Source organism: Chinchilla lanigera, unplaced genomic scaffold (genome assembly GCF_000276665.1).
Source record: "Chinchilla lanigera isolate Chin_1 unplaced genomic scaffold, ChiLan1.0 scaffold00072, whole genome shotgun sequence".
Lineage (NCBI taxonomy): Eukaryota > Metazoa > Chordata > Mammalia > Rodentia > Chinchillidae > Chinchilla > Chinchilla lanigera.
In genome coordinates this window covers 7,134,665-7,147,222 of record NW_004955473.1, presented here as the reverse complement: position 1 = coordinate 7,147,222, position 12,558 = coordinate 7,134,665, and the positions used below count along the sequence as shown (strand labels likewise).

At 33.1% G+C, this 12,558-nt stretch overlaps 1 pseudogene; it reads right to left on the bottom strand.

Moving 5' to 3' along the window:
* Positions 1–2,135: 2,135 nt before the first annotated feature.
* LOC102026520 lies at positions 2,136–8,361 on the bottom strand (annotated as a pseudogene).
* Positions 8,362–12,558: the final 4,197 nt, after the last annotated feature.

Genomic DNA, 12,558 nt, shown 5'->3' with positions numbered 1-12,558 from the left:
TCTCACAGGGAATGTAAACATTATGTACCGCACAAATGCACTGATAAATGAGGACAAACATGACCAAATTCTTTCCTTTAGTCTCTAGAGCAGAAAATATAATGTTGGTGCCAAAATAATTGTTTCCATAACTTTATGACTTTTAGAAGACAAAACCAAACATTGTCCAAAGACAAATGGATCATCAGCAGATTGAGTTGTGATAGAAACATTGGTATACATGACAGAATTGTTAAAATAATTATGATTATTGTGATAAAGAATCTAGTATCTAATGTCAAGGTGATCTCTAATTAAAGATCACTTGGCAATCATAACTTACTAAAATATCTTGGAATAAGAGTAAAACAAATGTATTGATCAGTTCTGCTGGTACAAAATATCTAAAAACTGTCACTTAAACAAGGAGAAGTTTAATGTGCCTCAGCTTTTCAAAGGTCTCAGCCCATGATTTTCTGGGTGAAAGGCAATGCTACGATAAAAGAAACGCATGATAGAGTGAAGCTAATCAGTTTATGATTTCTGGAAACTAGAGTACAGAGAGAGAGAGAGAGAGAGAGAGAGAGAGAGAGAGAGAGAGAGAGAGAGAGAGAGCTCCTGGAGAAATATGCACTATCAGAGCATTAGTTGCTTAATTATTTAAATATTTTTCAAAACAAATCAATCAGGTAAATATTCTTACTTAACCAGACATCAGGATAGTCAACTTATACTATTTTCCAAAGATTTAACAGATGGAAGAATTTAGAACTCAAAAATGAACCCTCGAAAAGGGTTTCTGGTAACTTCAGAAAATTATCACTAGTATAATTATGCTCTTATATTTAACATTCATAAGGTTTACCATTCTTAGTATATATTTTCACATAACAAAGACAATTATATTTTTATTGGAGCCCATAGAAATGGTTTTCTGAATTCTTCCTTTCCATCTACACCCTATAAAACTCAAGAAAATTGCCTAACTTTCAGTGACTCAGGGTCACCATTTGTCTGACAGCTACAATGATAGCAGTAGGTTCAAACAATTATTTTGAAGACTAAAACATATAGGTCATTTAAATATCGCATTACTTTTAATTTAGTAGAAAATTCATTTTTAAATGTGTGAATATAAGTGCTATCATTTCATACAAGTAATTTATTTCATCTAGTATTTGACATCATAAAAATTACAGTTATTAAATGGAAAAAATCCTCAATTTACTTCCTCTCATTACATTGCATATTTTTTGAGTCAGAGAACTAGAAAACTTTCTATAGGCAAGAATATTGTATGCTTGTCAGAACTGTGTGAAAAAAAATTTTCACTTTTCTTTATCTCATTACATTATACATTTTTTGTCAGTGAATTATAAAACTTTCCATAGGCAAGAATACTGTATGCTTGTAATATTGTCAGAATTATATGAAAATTGCTACAAAAATATACTTAAAATTTTCTACACAGAGAGAGATTTTGTCATCTTTATGTCACCTTCATACATTTATCTTTTTAAATGTATACAACAAAATTATGTGAAATACTACTTTTCTTATTCTTCTTCATTGGAGGTACCCTCTTAATTCTACCAGGTTTTCTCAACAATTATAAATTTTGTCTATTACCTCTTTCCCTGGAAAAATTGACACTTCTTTTTCAAGATCCTGAAATCAAATATGAAGTAAAGGGGAACAATTTAAACAACTATCACATTTGAGCAGTTAAACACAAAGATAGGACAACAATAATGACATAAATAAATTAAGAACACAAAAGGCTTGTACTCTATGAAAGACAAAAGAAAAACAAATGAAAGAAGCAGACTGTAACACACTAAGGACTGGTAAATTGTAAGAGACAAGGAAAAAGAAAGAAAACACACATAAAACTAAAGTATTATCTGTTGCTGTTTATAAAATGCAGATATTAGCTGACTCATCCACCTAAATTAAAACTTTGAGATGGCAGCCATTTATTAATTTATATGTAATACTATTAGCTTAATAAAATTTAAAAAGCAAAATACTAAGCAAATATAAACTATAAGTTAAACATTTCTAGTAGTCACATTGTCAGTCGATTGTAATTTTTAAATTTTTTAAACAAAGATGTTCAAAAAGAAATATTTTACATACTTAAGTTTTTTTATTGTTCATTTGCAAGATGAGTAAGCGGTACAAAACACAAGAGTAAGACTACTGATTATATTTATTATAACCTTGTGGGGATAAATTGTGTCCAGTGTAAAGCATCGTAAAGGAAAGGTCCTGTTTTCGTCCTCAGAAATCTGTAAAAAAATGAGTAAACTTTACACAGACTTACATATTCTGTCATCACTGGTTCATTAAATTTGATTATGCATAATTCTCCCCATGAAATTTTTTAAGTAAAAATGTTGAATTATATTTAAGATGACTTTACAAGGGAAAATATTATGTGTACAGTTTTACGAACATTTCTACAAATACTCTTCAAGTCTACGGACATTAGGCATACTGATATCCTGTTCTATTACTTCAATCCATCACTACAGCATAATTTTAGAGGCTTTGAGAGCTATAACTACAGGGAATTTAGGAGTGACCCATCAAAGATGAATTCTAATGGTTTAAAGGTTGTTAAAAGATAACTTGTATAGAAGTAGAATACAGGCTTTAGAAATGAATCTGGCTGAAAGAGCATGCACTACCTGGAAAGATCTGTGAAAATGTAGGCATTCTTAGAGACAAATAGGATGGGAGAATTGTTTAATGACCTAGACTTTTAGTTAGAGGAAACTATTTCAATGTTAAGCATTACATAAATAAAAAGGATAAATCACTGTATAGTCCAATTGTGTTTAGTTATGCTCTTTTCTTGCATTATGACGTTTAATCTATGAGTATAACTCAGTAGGCATAAATTAGTAACTTCTATGATTTTATTTTACTAGATGACGTTGTTTATCTAAGACCTTACACCTACTTAATGAAAATTCCATATTCAAACTTAGATAATCTTTTTCCACAAATTTCACTCTTAAAATTTATTGACTTCAAGGATCTGAACACTTTGCTTCATTTGCTCTTTCTTTTTACTTTTGTGTTTCCATTATAATGGCTTTATTATGACGCAAAATGTTGGGTTTTTGATATATAACAATAGTCTTCTGAATAATAAAATACTTCATTTTTAATCCTGAGGGTAAATATCAAGAACTTAAATAGCTAGGTCAAAATTGTTTGATTCAATCAAGGGGTTGTTGACTTACTTTCAGTAGCATAATATTCTTGAGCCAATATAATTCAAACTCCTGACAACTTGGCAGTCAAACTACATTCATGGTATATTCTATATACATTCTTATGAGATATAACCTAGTCATGTTCAAACATTATTTGTTTATTTGTTTGTTTTTTGTCTTTTTGAGAGAGGGTCACACTATACACTTCTGGCTGACCTTGAGATCACTTTGTAGCCCAGGCTAGTGTAGAACACTCAACAATCCTCTGCCCTCAGCTCCAGAGGGCTGGGATTACAGGGGTGCACCACCAGTGCCAGTTGAAACTTTGTTTCTTTCATTCTCTTTTGCAACACATTTTAAATAGTCAAAGCACATCAAGTTTTGAAGTACCTATGTTTAAAATCTTATAGATTAAGTGTGGCTATTTGCAAAACTGGGTTTCTATTATTTGGGAAATATGATTGTCAAAGTTAGTAAACCAAATGGAATGCTTTATAATTTTATTCAAGATGAGTGTAGCAGGTTTTTCTAGCATAGGTCGAATTTCCACATATTGGCCCTTGACAAGATCTGGTTTTGGAACTTTATCTCAACAAGCATAACTCTACTGGTTATACCCTAGAACAAAGGGCAAATCATTTCAACCTACAGGAATCTGATTTTTCTTAATAGTCTGGCACTTACAAAACACTCATCTGCCGAGTATGGTAACATATACCAGCAATTTCAGCACTGAAGAGGCTGAGTCAGGCAGATCACCACAAATTTGAGGCCCACCTTTACTACACAGTGAAGTGAAACCTCATCTCAAAAAACCCCCTTTCATTCTTACCATCTCCTGCAAACCTATATAAAAGAAAAAAAAAAAAAACAAGAAAACAAAGCTGGGGGCTACCCACTGGAGAGGGAACCCAGGGTCTTCACAGTGAGATTCCCAGTCCCCTTTTTTGAGATAGTGTCTTGCTAAATTACAGAATTGTTCAGCATGGGCTGAACCTACAATCTTCCTGCCTTAGAGAACATTGTTATAGACATTGTAACATGATTCTTAACATCATAAAACATTTTTGTCATAATTTAGAGTATGTATTTTAAACAGGTCACAATTCTTAGAAAATGACTAATACACCATATTTATGTCAATTCCAAGTGAATCTTCAGTATAAAATTCAACAAAGTCCTTTAGATGCAATTTCTTTTGGGTTTACTACAACATTCTTTGGTATATTGTATGTCCTGTAAATTTCAATAAGTCTATCAGAAATCTCAAACATAGTATTTCAAACTGGGCATTTTTTGTTTGTTCCTGAACATATTTTCCTCAGACAAAGTACCTAGGTTGTACATCAGCTCCAGTTCAGCATCCTCTCTCAAAGCAAGCATTTGCTAATTTTCCTTTAATTTTCTTGTAATTACATGAGAACTTGGCATGATTTCATTAAGCCTTTGTTTTTGAAGATCTTCATATGTCTGTCTAAACTTATCTCTTTCAAAAGTGATTTTATACAACTCTGCCAAATGCAGCAAATATAATTCTTCCTGTGCAAAGATTTGAATCTATTCAGATATAAATGAGATGAAAATTAATACTGCTCATTATATAAAAGTAAGGTCATAATTTAGGCTAACAACTAAAAATTTATAATTCTTAAACAATTCATTCATACTTGTGTTTTATACTCTGCAAAGACACCAAGGTTTAGTTTAATTTTATGGCACTGGGATTACAAAAGTGTAATTTTATTTGTTATAGAATCTGGATTCTTGATTGTTTCAAAATCCTCTGGGTTTAGAACAGAAACCTCTTCAAGAGGATTATGTCCTATATGATGAAATGATGCTTTTGAAATCTGCTTTTTGCCAATATTGTGTTTTATAATTATTTTCAGCAATGTGAGCATCTATTTGTTCAAATTTCAGCTTAACACTAAATGCATCTTTTTGAAGTGTATGTTCATTATCTTGAATAACTTTTAGTTCTTGAAGCAGATTATGATGGTCTTTCTGGATCTCTGGTAAGGAGTCTGTCGCAGCATTTGTACTTTTTATGACATCTGTTACCTTGTCTTCAATACTTCTTAGTTCTGCTGTTAGGTCATTTACTTCTTTCTCAGTATCCTTTATTTCTTTCTCTGTGCGAAACACAGAGTCTCATGCCTTTTTAAGATTTCTGTCTGTGGTCTTGATTGCTATTTGGGCTTTAGAAATAGGAGAAGCACATTTCCCTAGTTGCTTATTTATTTTATCAAGTTTGTCTTGTTGGGCCTTGAGTTTATGGTTACTGATTTCCAGGATGATGCTGTGTAACTGTTTAACCTCAGCTTCTACTTTACCAGATTTCTCAGTCACACCATCATATTCCGTTCTGAAAGCACTGACATTTTCTTCGAACAATTTCTCCTCTTTTGTCAGGGGCTGTGGGAAGTACATTAGCTTCAAGTTCCTTAACCTTTATATTCAAATATTCTTCTTGATCTGATAAACACTGGATGCTTACAGTAAACTTCTCTAGTGTATTCTTCCTTTCTCAGTCATTATTTGATACCTTAATTACTGCTTCTTCAAATTGTACTTTCTGTTCCTGGATTTGCATTGCTTTCTGACAATCTCTTTGCACCCGTGCTTCCATTTTATGTACCTCTTCCTCAGAGATTTCTACAACAACTGAAAAATACATTCTTCATTTTATTACTTTGTTTCCACCACCAATAATTGTACCTGACTGTTCTATGTCTTGCCCCTGTAAAGTTACCACCCTCCGTCTTGTACCTTTTTGATGTGTTACTCTTGTGGCTTGATCCAAGTTGTCAACTACGAAAGTATCTCGTAAAGCAAAGTAAAAAGCTTGCGAATTTCCTCAACTTTTACCTTAACTAAATCAAATAACAGAGGAGTATTTTCAGGAGTTTGAATTGTTGTGATTTTTTGGACCCAGACTGCCATCTTACCTAAACCTATAAAGGGTGCAACTCCAATATTTTGTCTTTAAAGAAGTTTACACTTGCTTGGTCTGTATCAATAGAATCAACAACAATGTAGTCGAAGGCATGGCAAGAAGATGAAATAGCCACTTCATATTTTCTGTCAGTGGCTCCTAGGTCCCCTAATCTTCCATATATTCCTGAACACTGCTAGACATTTTTTCTTGAACTATTGCATCAAGTACTTTCCCTCTACTTTGATTCATTGCTAAAGAACTCTTTCCTTCTTCAACATTTTGAAAAAGATTATGAAACAAACTTTTGCAGTTTATTTATTCTTGTGTAAGTTTTTGAATTTCTTTTTCCTTCTCCTTTAATTCTTGTTTCATTTGATTGAGTTTTCTCTATATATCTCTGATTGCAACTTTGCTTTCTTTGAGAGTCTCAGAAGTTGCACTTAGAGCTTCTTTTGCCTTACTTAACTGAGATGTTGGAGTAGTATATCGACTGAGGTAGATATCAAGTCCTGACTGGGTTACTGCCATTTTGAATGTGCTTCATTTACAGATTTGTTGAAATCAATAAGTTCTTTATCTCAACTTTCTTTTTCCTTCTGAAGCCCTTGTGTTTCCTGTCAAAGACTATCCATAACTTCCTTTAACTTTTGCTCTTCTTTCTCTTTTTCCTTTTCAAGGGAATTGTTTCTTATTGTTTGAGTTGTGATCTTCTCAGTCTTGGCAGGTATACTTTCAAATGCTTCAGCCTTTTCTACTTCTTTTTGAAGTTGTTTCTCCAGTTTTATGCCTTTACTAGTAGCATTCTTTAACTTTTCCCTAACTTGAACATCTTCCAAATCAGCTGTGTATAGTTTTCTTTATTCTCCTCAATGAATTTTGTAATTTTTTGAGTTTCTTTCTGATATCTTGTAGAGCTTTACTCGTTGCTTTCATTTCATTTGGCACTATATTGTGCCTCTCATTATTTTCTTTGGTATCTTCATGAATCTTTTCCTTTTGCATCTCCATTACAGTAATTCGTTTCTGCAAATCATAAATGTAGTACTGACAAACAAGATTTTTTTCTGAATATTTCATTTTCCGTGGCAAGAAATTAACTGGCTATGTTGTTTCTCCTTCTGTGCCATCCTTTTCCTTTTCCACCATTTTAACTCTGTTTAAGTTATCTCCTCTGTGTTCATTTAGTATTTCAACTCTTCGACACAGGACTTTCATAGGTTCATTTAGTCATCCACAACCAATTATATCTTCTAAATATTCAAGCATACTCTAATCATGTTCAGTCTAGCCTTTTGGTTTCATCACAGCTATTTGTTCAACTTCACCCTACAATATTAAAAACCTGGAGTCTCTGTGGTGGTGGCTGGGCCATTGGCATGACCAGATGGTGGCTCTGGTTGGGTGCCTCTGCTGGTGGCATCTAGAGATGGCACTGCCCCTTTCTTAAGCTGGACAGTGGAGGGCTGGGTGCCTTTTCATGGCATGGTCACTGCAGGACAGTCCACTCAGACTGGCTAGAAATGGTTGTAGAGGCCCACCTCTCCCCACTTCTACCAGTGTTTTGGCCCTGAGTTCTTCACTCAAAAATCTTTGATTCATTTATTCTTTACAAGAAAAGCCAATAACTTGGTATTAAAATGTTTGAAGAAAAATCCAGACACATTTTGGCAAAAAGGGTTTGAGTCACAGGCTTAAAAGACAAAGTTCCAAGTTTGACATTCCAAAATGTTTATTTGTATGCATTTGTGATATGTAATAATTACACTCATTTGTAATATGTAATAACTAAACTCATTGTGAGGAATTGGTATATGTAATTGGGATCCCCTTTGCTCCCTGTGTTAGTCATTTCTTCATTGTCTGATTGTCTGGACATGATCTTTGACATCAATGTTTAACTTGACCCACGGTTTCAGAGGATTCAGTCCATGGTGGGCTCACCCAAAGGCATACATAGCATATTGGAAGGGGCTGGGGAGAGAACAGCTGCTGAACCTATGGAAAGCAGAAAGTACAGAATGGAGTAGCTGAGGAGGGAGATATAACTCTCCTGGTCATGGCTCCAGGTGGCAACTTCGTTGGAGCAGCCCCTTCTCCTAAAAACACATTTACATCTAAATTTTTCAGTGGATTCATCCACTGATGAAAAAATTCCCTATATGATCCATCACCTTGGAAAAGCCCAACCTCTGAATGCATGAGCTTTTCAGGGGGCATGCTTAATCTAAATCATAATTTCTGCCCCTGGCACCCAAAAGATTCATGTCCATCTCTTTATGTAAAATGTATTTAGTCCATCTTTAAGAGTCTCTAAACCATAATATCCTCATGCCTATTCTCCCCTCTTCCCTCCTTTCCTGATCCCTTTACCCATTTTCCAAAAAGTCTTTCTACCGCTTTCCTAACATCTCTCCTTCATGTTGCTCTTTATTTTGTTTTGTATTTTGTATTTCTCATATAAAATAAATCATAGCACCAAGAGCTATAATCTGAAAAGATGAAAATACATAAATTCTAATATTAAAATGTAAAATTTGAAAGTATAATTCTCTGAAATAATTGAAAATTATTTAAAAGACATACTTTTAAAGTAGCATCGGTTTTGCACTTTACTTTTGCTCAAATACTGTTCAAAAGACTATGAACTGTATCTCTGTGTCTGATTTATTTCTCTTAAAATTATGGGCTTAAGGTACACCTATTTTTCTAGAAATGACTCAAGTTTATCTTTCTTTATTGGCAGTGTAGTCCTTCACAGTGTACAATTACCGTCTTTACTTTATTCATTCATCTGTTGAATGACATGTGGGCCACTTCCAAGATTTAGCTACTATGAACTGTGCTATGATAAACATGAGTATGCACATATCTCTGTAACGTGCTGTTTAACACTTTTAGTATGAGACATAGAAGGGCAACAGCTGGGTGAAATGGAATTTTTATTTTTATTTTTTGAGGCATGGCAACACTGATTTGCATAATGATCACAGTAGTTTACATTTCCACCAAAGGGTTCTTTCTCCCTGTACCTTTTTCAGCATTTGTTACTATTTGATTTCTTGAAGATGGCCATATTTTCCTTCAAGAGATCTATCTATTGGATCTTCCAGCAAATTATACGTTTCTGTTTTACCATTTAGGCCTCTGATTCATTTTGATTTTATTTGGATACATTATGAAACCTATGCATCTATATTCAATCTTCTACATGAGGTGAACCAGTTCCCTCTGCACCATTTGTTAGCCTATTTTTCTTCTAGCATGTGCTTTTTTAATTTTTTATTTTATTCATTTTTATTTTATGGTACCGGGAATTGAACTCATGAGCTCAGTCTTGCCAGGCAATCACTTATGCTGCTGAGCTATATCCCTAGCCCTAGCATGTGCATTTAACCATCTTGCAAAGACTGGACAATTTAGTGTCTGGGCCTTTTTCTGCATCATCTATTCTGTTCTATTTATCTGTGTTTCTGTTTTTATGTCAGTACAATGCGTTTTTATCACTACTGCTTTGTAAAGGAACATGAAATCTGGGATTGCGATTCTTCCTGTTTTGGTCTTCTTGATGAGGATTTCCTGATGTTCCCTTTGATCTCCTTTTTCAGAGTACTGTAGTTTTCATTGATATTGTTTTAATATTCTTGGTTAGGTTAATTCCTACATATAGAATTTTTGAGGCTATTGTAAATGGTAATATTTTCTTAAACTTTTCTGTGTTCATTATTGTTGTATGGGAAGTCTATAGATTTCCTTCTGTGTTGACATTTTATCCTGTCATATTGCTCAGTTTTATTTTTAGTTCTGAGCTTCTTTTAGTAAAATTTTTTAGGTCTTCTATGTAAAGTTAATGTCATCTATGAATAAACATAGTTTGACTTCTTCTATGCCTATACATGCCGATTTATTTCTGTTGTTGACTGATCACTCTGTCCAAAATTTCAAACATTTTGTTTAGCAAGAGTGGTGAAATTGACCATACTTGCATTTTTCCTCATTTCACAGGAAAAACATTCAGATTTTTGCCATTTAATATTATAATAAAAGTATGTTGAACCCATTTATAAATGTTCATCACATTGAGATAAGGACCTAGACCTATTTTATTCAGCTTTTATCAGAAATATATGTTGGAGTTCATCAAAAGCTTAATCTGCATCTATTTAGATGATCTTGTATATTCCCCTCCCTTCTGACATTGTGATGCGGTACACTAATTGGTTTGCTTATGTCAAAGCACTCTTGCATCACTGTGATGAAGTCTACTTTGTCACGTGAAATGATATTTTTGATGGTTTGTTTCCATTCTTGAACCTACTTTGGCACAACTCTATCATTAATTCTCTACCATCAATATGATTTTTTTAAATAAAATACTTTATATTTATTTTACTCATAGTTGTAAATCTACCTTCTTGGTATTTTTTTCTCTCTGGTATAGACCAATCACTAATCTAGATACGTTTTAAAGGGACTTTTCAGAGAGATTTCAGATTACTTTATGTGTCCATCAACAGATGAATGGATAGAGAGAATGTGGCATTTATACACAATGGAGTAGTACTCTACCATAAAGAAATGTGTCATTTGTAGGAAAATGGATGTACCTTGAAATCATAATGGTAAGTAAATTAAGTCAGACACATTTGTTTAAATATTGCATAATTTCTCAATATAAGAAATCCAAAATAAAATAAAGAGCAAAATAAAAGTAGATAATGAGATGCAGGGAAATATGTTGTTTTTAAATGGGAAGGATATCTAGATATGGAAGAGGAGACGAGAGCAGAGAGGGATATAGGATGAAAAAAGAATTAAGGTATTTTATGTTCGTGTTCCAAATCCACAAAAGAATGTAAACATGTACTACAAACATGTGCTAATAAAAAAGAAAACCTGGAAAAAATAAAAAAGTAACAGCTAGTAGAAAAGATGATAAGATTAAACTGGATAATTTGGTTTGCCTTATCCTCATCAAGGAAAAACTATTCTGACCCTTATTAAAGATAACAAAAAACTTTCTTCAAAGCCATGGTAATGATGGTCAAGTGTAATATAATAGGGAAGAGAAAATGACCTCAAACTTAAATACAGCAAAGACAGAGAAGAGCGTATAAATAACTTTTAAATATAGTAAAGGAGTATATTAAAAATATAGCAAAATGAGGATGTGGTAGATGGAAAATTACTAAGAAAAAGCCTGATTGAATATGAAGCAGTTTATATGCTAAATTGACATAGTAGCAAGTTCTGCTAAAACTGGGCTCTTTAGGCCAAGGTGGAGGTAAATTAAGAAGGCTCAAGTAAGCCCAAATAAAATTTGTTCAAGGAGGGCTTTTTAAAATATTTAAATTATTTTAATTCTTTTTTGCATTTAAAAAATTATATTTGTATATTTTAGGTATACATACTGATCACATGCATCATAGAGAATTTGTATCTGTGTATGACATATTTTACTTCTTTTTTCCCATTCTCCTCCTGTCCCTTCAACCTCTCTTCCCTTCTTATTTATAAAACCTTTGTTTCCATTTTTTCTTCTATTCTCTTCTTTTCTTTTTGCTTCTTTCCTCCCCTACTCAATTGTTTCCTTTCTCATTTGAACCTTTTCTTCCTATTTTACAATATCTACTATTCATTTTGGTCCTTATTTACACTTTCAGTTTCTTACAGCAGAGAAACAATGTGGTGTTTAAGCATGTGTTCCTAATTTATTTCATTTAAGAGGCAGATCTCAGGGTGCATTCTTTTAGGTAGAAATGTCTCAAGCTTATCCTTCTTCTTGGCAGTATTGTACTCTGCTGCAGAAAAAATGGATTTTTATATATTCATTGATTGATGGACATTTGTACTGTTTCCAAGATTTATCTATTACGGACTGTGCTGTTATCAACGTGGGCATACATATATCACTATGGTATGATGTTTTTATTTTTTTTTACATTTGTATGTTACTTAAGTTTATTGGTACATTTAAGTATATATAATGGTCACATTCATCATAGGGAATTTCTATTTGTGTATGATATAACGTGATTCTTTTTTCTCCAGTTCTCCTCCTCTCCTTTCAAGTCCTCTTCCCTTGCTTATTTACAAAAGCCTTGTTTCCATTTTTCTTTCTGTTTTTCTTTTTCTTGTTTTTACATGGGAAAGAAAGGAAGGATGAATGGCTTTGTTTATTTGTTTGTTTATTATCTTCACATAGTGCCTTAAAGATAAAAAAGAAATAGTGAAAAACTGGTTAGAAATATGCAAGAAATTGAGAAAGTAGAGAAGAGATAATGCTGGGGGAGTTGTCAGTGACACAATCAGAGCAAGAAGGACTCCACTTGCTGTTCCTGGCTTTGAAAGTGAAAGAAGGGTTCTACATCATAAGGAAGCAGATTAGAATATCTGGTAAGGAAATAAGGACTTCAG